Consider the following 13,574-nt stretch of genomic DNA (forward strand, 5'->3'; position numbering starts at 1 on the left):
CTTATCATCTCCCCACACGTCTCCCACCTGGGTTCTGATTCTCTGGAGAACCCTAATTAATACAGATTTCCAAGAAGGAGACACTGAGGCAAGAATCTGAGGACTACTAGTTGAATAAGAATGATCCAGGAAGGATGGGTAGGAAGGAGAGTGACAGATGTGAGACAGGGAAAGGAAGGAAGCCAGCCAAGGCTCACTGGCACTGTGGGCAACTGTCCATACTGGGAAATGGTATGGAACGGAAGCTGGTGTTAGTCTGCCTGAGGGTGAGGGAGAAGGGCTAGTCATCTTCCAGCTCTCTCCCCCTTCATTGCCTGAGAGCTGCTCCTGGGAGCATTAACTCCTCAGCCCTTCTGGCCTCTGCTGTGCAGATCATGAGAAGCCTTTAGAGGGAGCACAGCAGGTTCTTGTAGATGGATGCTCTCCGCAGGTCCTGGAAGCTGAGGACCGAGGGCATAAGGGTGAGCGTTGAATGGCATCCACTATCATGACTGAGGGGATGGAGACTGGGCTGGCAACAAGGGCAAAATGAGTTCAGGGGAGGAAGAGTATTATGGGATATAGTAAGAAGGGAGAAATTTATGGAGGAGTTGGGGCATTGACTCAGCCCCTGTAAGAGGGGAAGAGGCACGGTGAGTCAGGGTTGTGGAATGTGTAGTTTTGGAGGCTGTGGAAAGCCTGACCTGGTGATGAAAGCTGGATCGTTGAGTACCATCTGCTCTGGAATGGCTGCAGTGCAAGCGGATGTTGGCCCTAGTGTGCCACATGGACAGGACATTTTGAGCAGAGACACATGAAGTATTTTGGTATGGCAGAGACTCTCTCTTGCTCCCCAGCATCCATTCTTTTTTTAAAAAATTTTTTTAAATTTTTTTTTTTTTGAGTCTGAGTCTTGCTCTGTTGCCCAGGTTGGAGTGCAGTGGCACGAGCTTGGCTCACTGCAACCTCCGCCTCCTGGGTTCAAGTGATTCTCCTGCCTCAGTCTCCTGAGTAGCTGGGATTACAGGTGCCTGCCAACATGCCTGGCTAATTGTTGTATTTTTAGTAGAGATGGGGTTTCACTATAACGGCCAGGCTGGTCTCAAACTCCTGACCTCAAGCGATCCACATGCCTCAGCCTGCCAAAGTGCTGGGATTACAGGAGTGAGCTACCATGTCTGGCCCCCGGCATCCATTCTTTCAGCTTCCATAACAATAGAATTTTCATCTGGGCACATAGCTGAACAAAATGCAGACTTTATTCCCAGCCTCTCTTGTAGCAAGGTGTGACCATGTGACTAAGTTCCCTGGAAGTAACTGTGAACAGAAATGATGTGAGCACATCTATGCTTTGCCCTTAAAGAAATAGGACCGGCTCTCCAGATCCCCACCCTTCCTTCTGGTGGCTCAGATGTGCGGATGGTGCAGAGGGCTGTGAATGAAGCAGCACTTTGAAGGGGGCAGAAAATCAACACAGAAGGAATCTGAGTCCCTTGACACTTTATGGAGTAGAAGCGCAGGCTGTTGTCAACATAACTAAACCCATATTCTAACTAACAGATTAGGGAAATTAACCTGGCTGTGATATTCCGGGTAAGCTTGGAGCGGGAAGGATACAGAACTCATGTGGATGATTCTGTCATTGGCATTCTCCCTTACATAGAGCTTGTTCACGGTTCTAAGGCTTAGCTCTCAGATGGTCTTTCAGACCTCAATTCTGGTATTTACAAACTGGCTTATGGTGACTCAGTGGGGTTGCTGTTGATGGAGGGTATGGGGTGGAGGTGGCTTCAGCGAGGGGAAGACACTGAGATACTTCCTGGGAAAATTCTGAAGGAGGAATGGGGTGTGACCCTGAGCGAGCACATCGGAGGTTTGTGTGCTTATATTTCAATGAATGTTTGAACATCTGGTTATGGAGGGACATCTGGTTGGGAAAATGAATTGTGTTGGGGTGCCCTAGTAGAGTGGCAGTAGCAATCCAATATAGCTGATATTCTGCAAGTAAATTGTCATATTGTATTGACCATTTACAATCTAACCAGATAAAATAGTATTTGTGGCGTGTACCCAATCAGGGATTAAAATTGAATACACGTTTACTCTGAGTAACAGGGCAATGCTTATGCCAATGTGAGTTTACAACTTAGGACTGGGGGTACCAGCTGTGCTTGGGACTCACTTCTTGAACAGAGGCAACCAAAGGGTGTTATCTGTCTGGTTCCTAAGGTTGGTTCCAGGCCAGCAAACAACAGGGGGTGCCCCAAAAGGTGCCCCCAGAAACCTAGGCTCCTCTATTAGGGTGCATCGTGTGAGCAGCCCCCTCTTGTGCACACTTCTCTTGAATGTTCAGAGAAAGGGCGTTTGTGCTGAGAATTTGGCTACATTTCATCACAGCTTCCCAGGGACTGTGATGCTGGGCGTGTGCCTGGACCAGGGTCGGCGCTCAATAAGTGTGTGTGTGTGGAATAAACGCACAAGTAATTGACTTGGAGCTCGCCGTCAACACCTAAGTCATATATTGTTGACCATCCCAGAACTTTAGTAACCGTGTGCTTATTAAAAACCAGGTTCCCCCAGGAAGAAGTCGGTCCCTAATTTTGTTCGAGGTTTTATTTTTTAGCTTGAGCATTCAGAGATGGTCTGCGCTCTGTCCCTGGCCCTAGTCAGCCCCTCTCTGTAGATCAGTATGGACATTCGTATCTTTAGCTAATATTGGGCAGTGGTTTTGCAACCCATATGTAATTCATTAGTATGTAAAATGCTATCTGAGCCAAGATAATATGCAAGCTGTCTGAAAAGTCTGGAAACAGGATAAATTTATTTAAAAGGGCTTATTAGTTAACATTCAATAATATACTGATTCTATTTTTCCTCAACCTCCAGACACCTTTGTAGGTAAAGTAAGTCTAAACTTAAAGCAATACGTTCACTCTTTAGTCAGAAAAAGTACAATAAATACATGATATTTCCCTTGTTTCCAGAATATTTGGACACTATAATGTTCTTATTGTAATTTTGTTTTGGATTAATGATAGGATTATTGCTTTAAATTTAGTGATACTTCACCTGAAAAGCTATCTGGCTGTTCAAGAAAAACGTATTGAATATGTATTTTTTTGATGATGTAAATAACATAATATTTAAAAGTAAGATTTTCATGTGTTGAAAAGTTTCTGTACATCTTGAAATTGATAAGTGCCTTGGAAAGTTTATTTTAAATTCTTTGTTCTGGATTAGTTAAAAGAGAACAAGTGCTTTAAAATTTACTTTCAAGTGTCTACTTACAATATGTTCTGAAATAAAATATAAAGATTGAGGTTTTGGCTTAATCCAAACTTTACTCGGCAAAAAATATTTTAAAAGGAGAAAATAATAAATTTGAAGTATGAAATAGGGAAAAGTGCATAATGTTCTCCATCAGAAATCTGTCTTTGCAATATCCCAAGAAGCCAGCAAGTTCCACATGTTCCATAACCACTTTACAGGGGAACTTAATGGGCTGGATTTGCAGCAAGTTAAATGAGACTTCTTTTTTTTAAAACTGATGTAGTTTTCACAGGCTGATGCCCTTCACTGTTTGAGCGAAACCATCTTGGTTGAACACATGGGTACATATCACCATCAGCCTTGTGTCAAATAACCCTGGATTTGAAAATGAAAGCACCCTTCAGATCTTTGCTTTGGGGTGGTGTCATAAACAAATCTGGGTTTTGTTCTCACGGCTTGCCATGATCTCTTCCAAACCTTTGATGTATTTATGTCCAAGTTCAAGGATTATATGAGCAGCTCTGAACATTTAATTTTTCGTTCCTTTACAGATGGGGTGAGGCTGAGTCCCTGCCTCTAGTTACCATGCTGTATGCATAGCCATGATGGTTGAGAGCTAGATTCTTCCTCTGGGAGCCCTTTAGATAAAAGCTGTTGACTTCGCATGTGCAAACCTATCATAGGTACACAGAGATAGTGAGAATATACTGAGAGGGTGCACAGTTATTAACACGAAAGTCACATTTCTGAAAAGTATCAAGGTTGGCAAATCTGAGGTCTCAGCAAAAAGTGGAGATCAGAGAAAACTAATAGAAATGACAATAATCCACTAAAAAAGAAAGCCTGGGAGAAATTTGCTTCCCTAACAAATTAGGTTTGTTAATGGAAAAGTCTGCTGGCCCAGTTGATCCTCTCCCGAACCACTCTTTCCATTTTCGAAACACTGTTTTCTCCCAAGGCCGACTCACTTACCAGTTTCAGTTGTGCAGCCAGCACCTCTTTAAAAGTTTTGAGGCAAGCCTTACTGGCTTGAAATGTAATATATTTTATACTTGCATTTTTCTCTAGTTTTGTCTACATAAACCTCAGGGGGAAAAATGCTTATATGTCTTCTTGACCTTTTAATTAATTATTACTGGGCTTAGAGACACATTTTTCTCTGCACTTAGTTTCCCTACCCGATGTGTGGCAATTCTGGGGTTGAATTGCTTCTCTTTGTTTGCATTATCATAGACACCTGCCAACATGTGTGTGTGTTGGAGGGGGCTATGACAACAATGGGATTTTCCTATTTTAAGGGACTGATCTGTGTAAACCGAGAAGTGTCTTTCTTCAGATATGAAGCCTGATTATCTCAAAGTAATTGCCTGTGAGGATTACTTTAACTCTTCACACTGCTATAGAGCTTTATAATTTATAAACCAGTGTCATATACAGTGTAGCATTTCATGTGACTGACCGTAATTCCTTCTTTGGGATGGCATGCCCATTGTGACTGCTAATATCCCCCCTTTCTCCCTTCTTTTCTTCCTTCCCCCTTTCCTCCTTCCCTTTTTACTTTTCTTTCCTTCTTTTCTTCCTTCCTTCCATTTTTTGCCTGCCTGTCTTTCTTCCCTCCCTCCTTCCCTCTCTCTTTCCTTTCTCCTTCCTTTCCTCTTTCCTTCTCTTTCTGTACTTTCTTCCCTCCTTTTCTCCTTCCTTCCTGCCTCCCTTCTTCCTTCTTTCCCTCATTCTTTCCCTTTTTTTCTTTCCTTCCCTACTGTCCTCCTTTCTTCTTTCTTTCCCTCCCTCCCTTTATTCTTCCTTCTCTTCCTTTCTTCCTCCCTTTCTCCCTCCCTCTCCGTCTTCCCCCACCTTCTTTCTTTATAACACAAATATACTTTTATTACAAATGCAAATATTTGTAATATAAAGTACAGTTTTAAAGTACAGTTTATGAGAACTGCATTTTAAAGTGCAGTGTTTGAGAACTGGTACATTAATTCAGCAAACTTTCAGGATACACAATATATACAAATCAATAGCTCTGCTATATACCAACAGCAACGAAGCTGATAATCAAATCAAGAACTCAACCCCTTTTACTACAGCTGCAAAAAACATAAAATGCTTAGGAATATACCTAACCAAGGAGTTGGAAAACTTTTACAAGGAAAACTACAAAATGCTTCTGAAAGGAATCGTAGATGACACAAGCAAATGGAAACACATCCCATGCTCATGGATGGGTAGAATCAATATTGTGAAAATGACCATACTGCCAAAAGCAATCTATAAATTCAAGGTAATTCACATCAAAATACCACCATCATTCTTCATAGAACTAGAAAAAGCAATCTTAAAATTCATATGGAACCAAAAAAGAACCCGCATAGCCAAAGCAAGACTAAGCAAAAACAACAAATCTGGAGGCATCACATTACCTGACTTCAAACTATACTACGAGGCCATAGTCACCCAAACAGCATGGCACTGGTATAAAAATAGGCACATAGACCAGTGGAACTGGAACAGAATAGAGAACCCAGAAATAAAGCCAAATTCTTACAGCCAGCTGATCTTTGACAAAGCAAACAAAAACAAAGTGGAGAATGGATACCCTATTCAACAAACGATACTGGGACAATTGGCAAGCCACATGTAGCAGTGTAACTGGATCCTTATCGCTCATCTTGTACAAAAATCAACTCAAGATGGATCAAAGACTTAAATCTAAGACCTGAAACAATAAAAATTCTAGAAGATAACATCAGAAAAACCCTTCTAGACATTGTCTTAGGCAAAGACTTCGTGACCAAGAACCCAAAAGCAAACGCAATAAAAAGAAAAGATAAATAGATGAAACTCAATTAAACTAAAAAGCTTCTGCGCAGCAAAAGAAATAATCAGCAGAGTTAACAGACAACTCACAGAGTGGGAGAAAATCTTCATAATCTATATGTCCGACAAAGGACTAACATCCGCAGTCTACTAAGAACTCAAGCAAATCAGCAAGGAAAAACCAAACAATCCCATCAGAAAGTGGGCTAAAGACATGAATAGACAATTCTCAAAAGAAGATATACAAATGGCCAACAAGCATATGGAAGAATGCTCAGCATCACTAATTATCAGGGAAGTGCAAATCAAAACCATAATGCAATATCACCTTTCTCCTGCAAGAATGGCCATAATAAAAAAAATTTTTTTTAAATAGATGTTGGCGTGGATGTGGTGAAAAGGGAACACTTTTACATTGTTGGTGGAATGTAAACTAGTACAACGACTATGGAAAACAGTGTGGAGATTCCTTAAAGAACTAAAAGTAGGTCTACAGTTTTATCCAGCAATCCCACTACTGGGTATCTACCCAGAGGAAAAGAAGTCATTATACAAAAAAGATACTTGCACAGGCATGTTTATAGCAGCAAAATTTGCAATTGCAATTGCAAAATGTGGAATCAGACCAAATGGCTATCAATTAATGAGTGAATAAAGAACATGTGATATATATATACATATATATCATCTATATACATATGTATATACACATATACACATATGTATGCATATATATACATACATGTGTATATATACACATATACACATGTGTATATATACACATATACACATGTGTATATATACACATATACACATGTGTATATATACACATATACACATGTGTATATATACACATATACACATGTGTATATATACACATATACACGTGTATATATATACATACACATGTGTATGTATATATACACATATACACGTGTATATATATAGAAAGGAAAGGAAATATACCATATTCACATCCATGTACCATGGAATACCACTCCTCTATAAAAAGGAACAAAGTAATGGCATTCACAGCAACCTGGATGGAATTGGAGACTATTATTCTAAGTGAACTAACTCAGGAATAGAAAACCAAACATTGTATGTTCTTACTGATAAGTAGGAGCTAAGCTATGAGGATGCAAAAGCATAGGAATTACGCAATGGACTTTGGGGCTTGGGGAGAAAGGGTGGGAGAGGGGTGAGGAATAAAAGACTATACTTTGGGTACAGTGTACACTGCTTGGGTGATTGGTCCACCAAAATCTTAGAAATCACCACTGAAGAACTTAATTCATGTAACCAAACACCATCTGCTCCCTAAAAACCTATTAAAATAAAAAATAAATAAAAATAATAAAAAAGTGGTTACCTACAGCTTTGGCTTCCCCACATTTTGCTTTGTTAAGAAGAGCTCTTCAAACAAGCATAATTTCCTGACCAGAGGCAAGGTGATAAAATAAAATGAGTATCAGATTGAGTTGGGAATGCTGGGACTTAGTCTTGAGTCTGCTGCTTCCTGTAATCATCTCTGAGCTTTAGTTTTCTCATTTTAAGATTAGCCTCAAATGAACACCCTTTATTTGCTTCAGAGCAGTATTGTGAAGATTCAGTTAACACCAGTTATAAAATACCACCGCTATCACTCTCTATCCCCCTCACATAAGCTGTTAATTCTTATAGTTATTATTGTACCTGACCTTTTACTGGGTTATTCCGATTCTGAGGTACAGAGACTTTGTACATTTTGTTAACTTCTTTATTTCAAAAGCACATGGCAGTGCCTGACACAGAGTATGCACTAAATATAATTTAGTTAACAAAGAATGAAACTCTTTCTTTTTTCTCCTCCCTCCCTCCCTTCCTCCCTCCTTCCTTCCTTCCTTTCTCTCTTTCTCTCTCTCTCTCACTTACTCACTCACCTTTCTTGGGAGGCTTGTTACAGATTGAAAGTTAGGCCCAAAATTCTGGATTCAAGGAAGCCTTCTCATATTTGATTGATGATCTTTGTTTGTATCTTTCCCATTGCACCTCAGTTATTCCACATTATCTCAAGACAAGATCAGTTGCATTCTCCTAAAATTTTCATTCAAGCTACTTGCTGTAACTATTGCTTTAAATATGTATCTCAATGTCATGCATGCCTCGGTTATGTACATTTGCTAATATTGATGCCTCGTAGAGGAGTGTTTTCCTTATCAGTAAAGAAATGTGCAGAAATTTTTGCTTGAACCTAAGAGAGTCTAAATTTTACAACACAAGTCATAAATAAAGCTACATCTTAGTATTACTATTTTTTAAATTTTATTTTAAGTTGTAGGGTACATGTGAAGGATATGCAGGTTTGTTACATAGGTAAATGTGTGCCATGGTGGTTTTCTGCACCTATCAACCCATCACCTAGGTATTAAGCCCCACATGCATTAGCTCTTTATCCTGATGCTTTTCTTCCCTCACATCCATGACAGGCCCCAGTGTGCATTGTTCCCCTCCCTGTGTCCATGTGTTCTCATTGTTCAGCTCCCACTTATAAGTGAGAACATGCAGTGTTTGGTTTTCTGTTCCTGTGTTAGTTTTCTGAGGATAATGACTTCTGGCTCCATCCATGTCCCTGCAAAGGACATTATCTCATTCCTTTTTATGGCTGCATAGTATTCCATGGTATATATGTACCACATTTTCTTTATCCAGTCTTTTATTAATGGGCATTTGGGTTGATTCTCTGTCTTTGCTACTGTGAATAGTGCTGCAGTGAACATATGCATCATGTATTTTTGTAATGGAATGATTTATATTCCTTTGGATATATACCCAGTAATGGATTGCTGGGTCAAATGGTATTTCTGGTTCTAGGTCTTTGAGGAATTGCCATACTGTGTTCCACAATGGTTGAACTAATTTACATTCCCACCAACAGTATAGAAAGTGTTCCTATTTCTCCACAGCCTCACTAGCATCTGTTGTTTCTTGACTTTTTAATAATTGCCATTCTGACTGGCGTGAGATGGTACTTATTGTGGCTTTGATTTGCATTTCTCTAATGACAATGGTGTTGAGCTTTTTTTCATATGTTTGTTGGCCACATAAATATCTTCTCTTGAGAAGTGTCTGTTCATGTCCTTTGCCCACTTTTTAATGGAGTTGTTTGTTTTTCCTTGTAAATTTGTTTAAGTTCCTTGTAGATTCTGGATATTAGCCCTTTGTCAGGTGGATAGATTGCAAAAATTTTCTCCCATTCTGTAGGTCGTCTGTTCAGCCTGCTGATAGTTTCTTTTCCTGTGCAGAAGCTCTTTAGTTTAATAAGATCCCATTTGTCAATTTTTGCTTTCGTTGCAATTGCTTTTGACATTTTCTTCATGAAATCTTTGCCCGTGCCTATGCACTGAATGGTATTGCCTAGATTTTCTTCTAGGGTTTTTATAGTTTTGGGTTTTACATTTAAGTCTTTAATCCATCTTGAGTTAACTTTTGTATAAGGTATAAGGAAGGGGTCCATATTCAATTTTCTGCATATGACTAGCCAGTTCTCCCAGCACCATTTATTAAATAAGGAATCCTTTATCCATTGCTTGTTTTTGTCAGGTTTGTTGAAGATCAGATGGTTGTAGATGTACAGTCTTATTTCTGAGTTTTCTATTCTGTTCCATTAGTCTATGTGTCTGTTTTTATACTAGTACAGTGCTCTTTTGGTTACTGTAGCCTTGTAGTATAGTTTGAAGTTGGGTAACATGATGCCTCCAGCTTTGTTCTTTTTGCTTAGGATTGTCTTGGCTATATGGGCTCTTTGTTGGCTCCATATGAATTTTAAAATAGTTTTTTTCTAATTCTGTGAAGAATGTCATTGGTAGTTTAATGGGAATAGCATGAATCTATACATTACTTTGAGCAGTATGACCATTTTCACAATAATGATTCTTCCTGTCCATAAGCATGAGATGTTTTTCCATTTGTTTGTGTCCTGATTTCCTTGAGCAATCGTTTGTAGTCTCCTTGAAGAGGTCCCACACTTCCTTTGTTAGTTGTATTCCTACGTATTTTGTTCTCTTTGTAGCAATTGTGAATGGGAGTTCATTTATGATTTGGCTCTCTGCTTGTCTGTTGTTAGTGTATAGGAATGCTTGTGATTTTTGCACACTGATTTTGTATCCTGAGACTTTGCTGAAGTTGGTTATTAGCTTAAGAAGCTTTTGAGGCCAGGCACAGTGGCTCACACCTGTAATCCTAGCACTTTGGGAGGCTGGGGCAGGCGGAGTGCCTGAGCTCAGGAGTTCGAGACCAGCCTGGGCAACACAGTGAAACCCTGTCTCTACTAAATTACAAAAAATTAGCTGGGCGCGGCAGCATGTGCCTGTAGTCCCAGCTACTTGGGAGGCTGAGGCAGGAGAATTGCTTGAACCCAGGAGGCGGAGGTCGCAGTGAGCTGAGATTGCGCTGCTGCCCTCCAGCCTGGGTGACAGAGGGAGGCTCCATCTCAAAAAAAAAAAAAAAAAAAGCAGCTTTTGGGCTGAGATGATGAGGTTTTCTAGATATAGGATAATGTCATCTGCAAACAGAGACAATTTGACTTCCTCTCTTCCTATTTGAATACGCTTTATTTCTTTCTCTTGTCTGATTTTCCTGGCCAGAACTTCCAATACTGTGTTGAATAGAAGTGGTGAGAGAGGGCATCCTTGTCTTGTGCCGGTTTTCAAGGGGAATGCTTTCAGCTTGTGCCCATTCAATATGATATTGGCTGTGGGTTTGTCATAAATGGCTGTTATTATTTTGAGGTATGTTCCTTCAATACCTAGTTTATTGACAGAAAGCTACATCTTAAATAGAATCTTTATAAAAGTACGGTTGATGTCCTCTGTCGCCTAAGAAATGACTTAGGATGCTCTGAAATGTACCAACTCTCACAGAAGATAATAGTGCATGTGATAAGGCTGGTAAGAGTCCTAAGGACCATGGCCATTAGGTTCACCAGCCCCTGGAGGAAGACCAGGTCATTTCTGTTGGTGAGGAAGAGGAACGCCACACTGAGAAGGTAGGATTCAAGCTGGGCCTTCAAAGTTGAGCATGGGTATTATGTTTTTAATAGATGAAAGATGAGAGAATACATTGAAGGCAAGTAACGCTTGTTAGTTCAACCAGTAACTAGGTCAAAGAATAGAACAACAGGGAGGGGAAAATGAGTCTCACAGGAAAGCCTGACAAGTCAAGAAATGTGGGAGGAAGTCTGGGGACAGTGTGGTTAATGGCCTCTTCTGACACAAGTGCACGAAGCTAGCAGAAAGGGTCCTGGGGAAACTGAGGCACATCCTAATTACCTGCCTTGATAGGGACTCTATGCTTCTATGAATGAAGACTGAGCCCACCTGCACTTTTCCTTTTTAGTGCTCTTACAACTCATCTTCAAGACCTTTTTCTCAAAACCCACTCCCAAGCTAGATGTTATCTCTGCCAAAATTATGAAATTATTTGTGGGAATCTAAAATCAGAATTTCACATTTTAAAAAACTTTTGTTTTTAATGAATTGTTTGTATTTGCTTTTGTCTCTTCCTCTGGGCCTTGAAATCATCTTGAATATGGATTCTGTTGCGTGGTAGATGAACTGTCCCCACCAGCCGGGGCTCAGGGGACTTTCCTCCAGGTTAACAGCAGTGGACTCCTCAGCACCTTTTAGGTCACTGTTGTTTAATCAACTATCAATGTTTCCTTACACTTTAATTCCTCCCTCCTTTGTCAAGTCAAACACTTTGAGGAAATCACACTGCCTGTGTTCTTCTGATCTACAGGTCTCACGGCCCCATCAAAAATTCAATGAACTTGTTTGGTTGGATGCATCCTTCATTACTTTTAAAATACAACAAATCTGTCAATAAATTATTCCAACATCACTTTTCAAGGTATCCATATTAAATGTAGCAGTCTAGAACTCTAAATTCATTGCCTTGCCCTTTCTTATATAAAATACGGACATTTGTGTGTCTCCAGTGTTCAGGCATCCCTCTTTCTTTAGTAGAATTCCTCAGATATTACTAAAACTGGTGATTATATGAAATATATCAATTAAAGGTACCAGGTAAAGGATTTTCAGGTGTCCAAGCACACGAATGAGGTTGTGGGCACCTTGCAGTGCATCTGAGGTTTTGGCTCTCTGTGCCCACATTCCTGGGAGCAGCGCCCAGTGGCAGCAGTAAGATCCAAGCTGCCTCATGGTCGGTTCCCAGGATGTCCCTCTGCCTGCTCCTGGGGACTCGTGGCCGGTTCCCAGGATGTCCCTCTGCCTGCTCCTGGGGACTCGTGGCCGGTTCCCAGGATGTCCCTCTGCCTGCTCCTGGGGACTCGTGGCCGGTTCCCAGGATGTCCCTCTGCCTGCTCCTGGGGACTCGTGGCCGGTTCCCAGGATGTCCCTCTGCCTGCTCCTGGGGACTCGTGGCCGGTTCCCAGGATGTCCCTCTGCCTGCTCCTGGGGACTCGTGGCCGGTTCCCAGGATGTCCCTCTGCCTGCTCCTGGGGACTCGTGGCCGGTTCCCAGGATGTCCCTCTGCCTGCTCCTGGGGACTCGTGGCCGGTTCCCAGGATGTCCCTCTGCCTGCTCCTGGGGACTCGTGGCCGGTTCCCAGGATGTCCCTCTGCCTGCTCCTGGGGACTCGTGGCCGGTTCCCAGGATGTCCCTCTGCCTGCTCCTGGGGACTCGTGGCCGGTTCCCAGGATGTCCCTCTGCCTGCTCCTGGGGACTCGTGGCCGGTTCCCAGGATGTCCCTCTGCCTGCTCCTGGGGACTCGTGGCCGGTTCCCAGGATGTCCCTCTGCCTGCTCCTGGGGACTCGTGGCCGGTTCCCAGGATGTCCCTCTGCCTGCTCCTGGGGACTCGTGGTCGGTTCCCAGGATGTCCCTCTGCCTGCTCCTGGGGACTCGATCATGGGAAACGAAGGGCAATTGAAGGCGTCACACCCTGGTAGGAATTTTCCAATATAAATCCAGTAACTATTTCCATGATGTCCTAAAAAAGAAGAGTCTGGAATCAATTTGTCACTTTTTCTGTGCCTCCCCTACTCTGACTCATTTTTTTGATGGGTCGTTTTTCATGATTTATTGATGGAGGATTTGCCTTTGTAGGGCAGCGCTGCATTAGGCCAGTGTACCCTGAGGCAAATGTGTACCTGTAGAGAGATCAGTCCCTGCGTTTCAGGTGTACAAATTATGAAGTCAGGCCCCTCCCATGCTAACAAGGGTCTCATCCTCCTGTAAGCACTAGACTTTATTTATGATATGTATAGCTTTACCTGCATGGCGATTGTGTTTTGTAATTAGTATCGCTCCAAGTTTTAGCTAAATTTTTGAGGAACTGGGGACCTTACAGCATTATCTCATTACTAGGAGAAGCCCAAGGAATTTATACAAACACACCTACGTGGCAACCTTACTATACCCAAATAATGACATCATTTCTATTTTTTTCTCTGTCTGATTAAATGCCTCTTCTCTTTTGTCCAACTCTTCTGCACACACTTTAAGGG

This window comes from Pongo abelii, chromosome 5, assembly GCF_028885655.2.
Source record: "Pongo abelii isolate AG06213 chromosome 5, NHGRI_mPonAbe1-v2.0_pri, whole genome shotgun sequence".
Taxonomy (NCBI): domain Eukaryota; kingdom Metazoa; phylum Chordata; class Mammalia; order Primates; family Hominidae; genus Pongo; species Pongo abelii.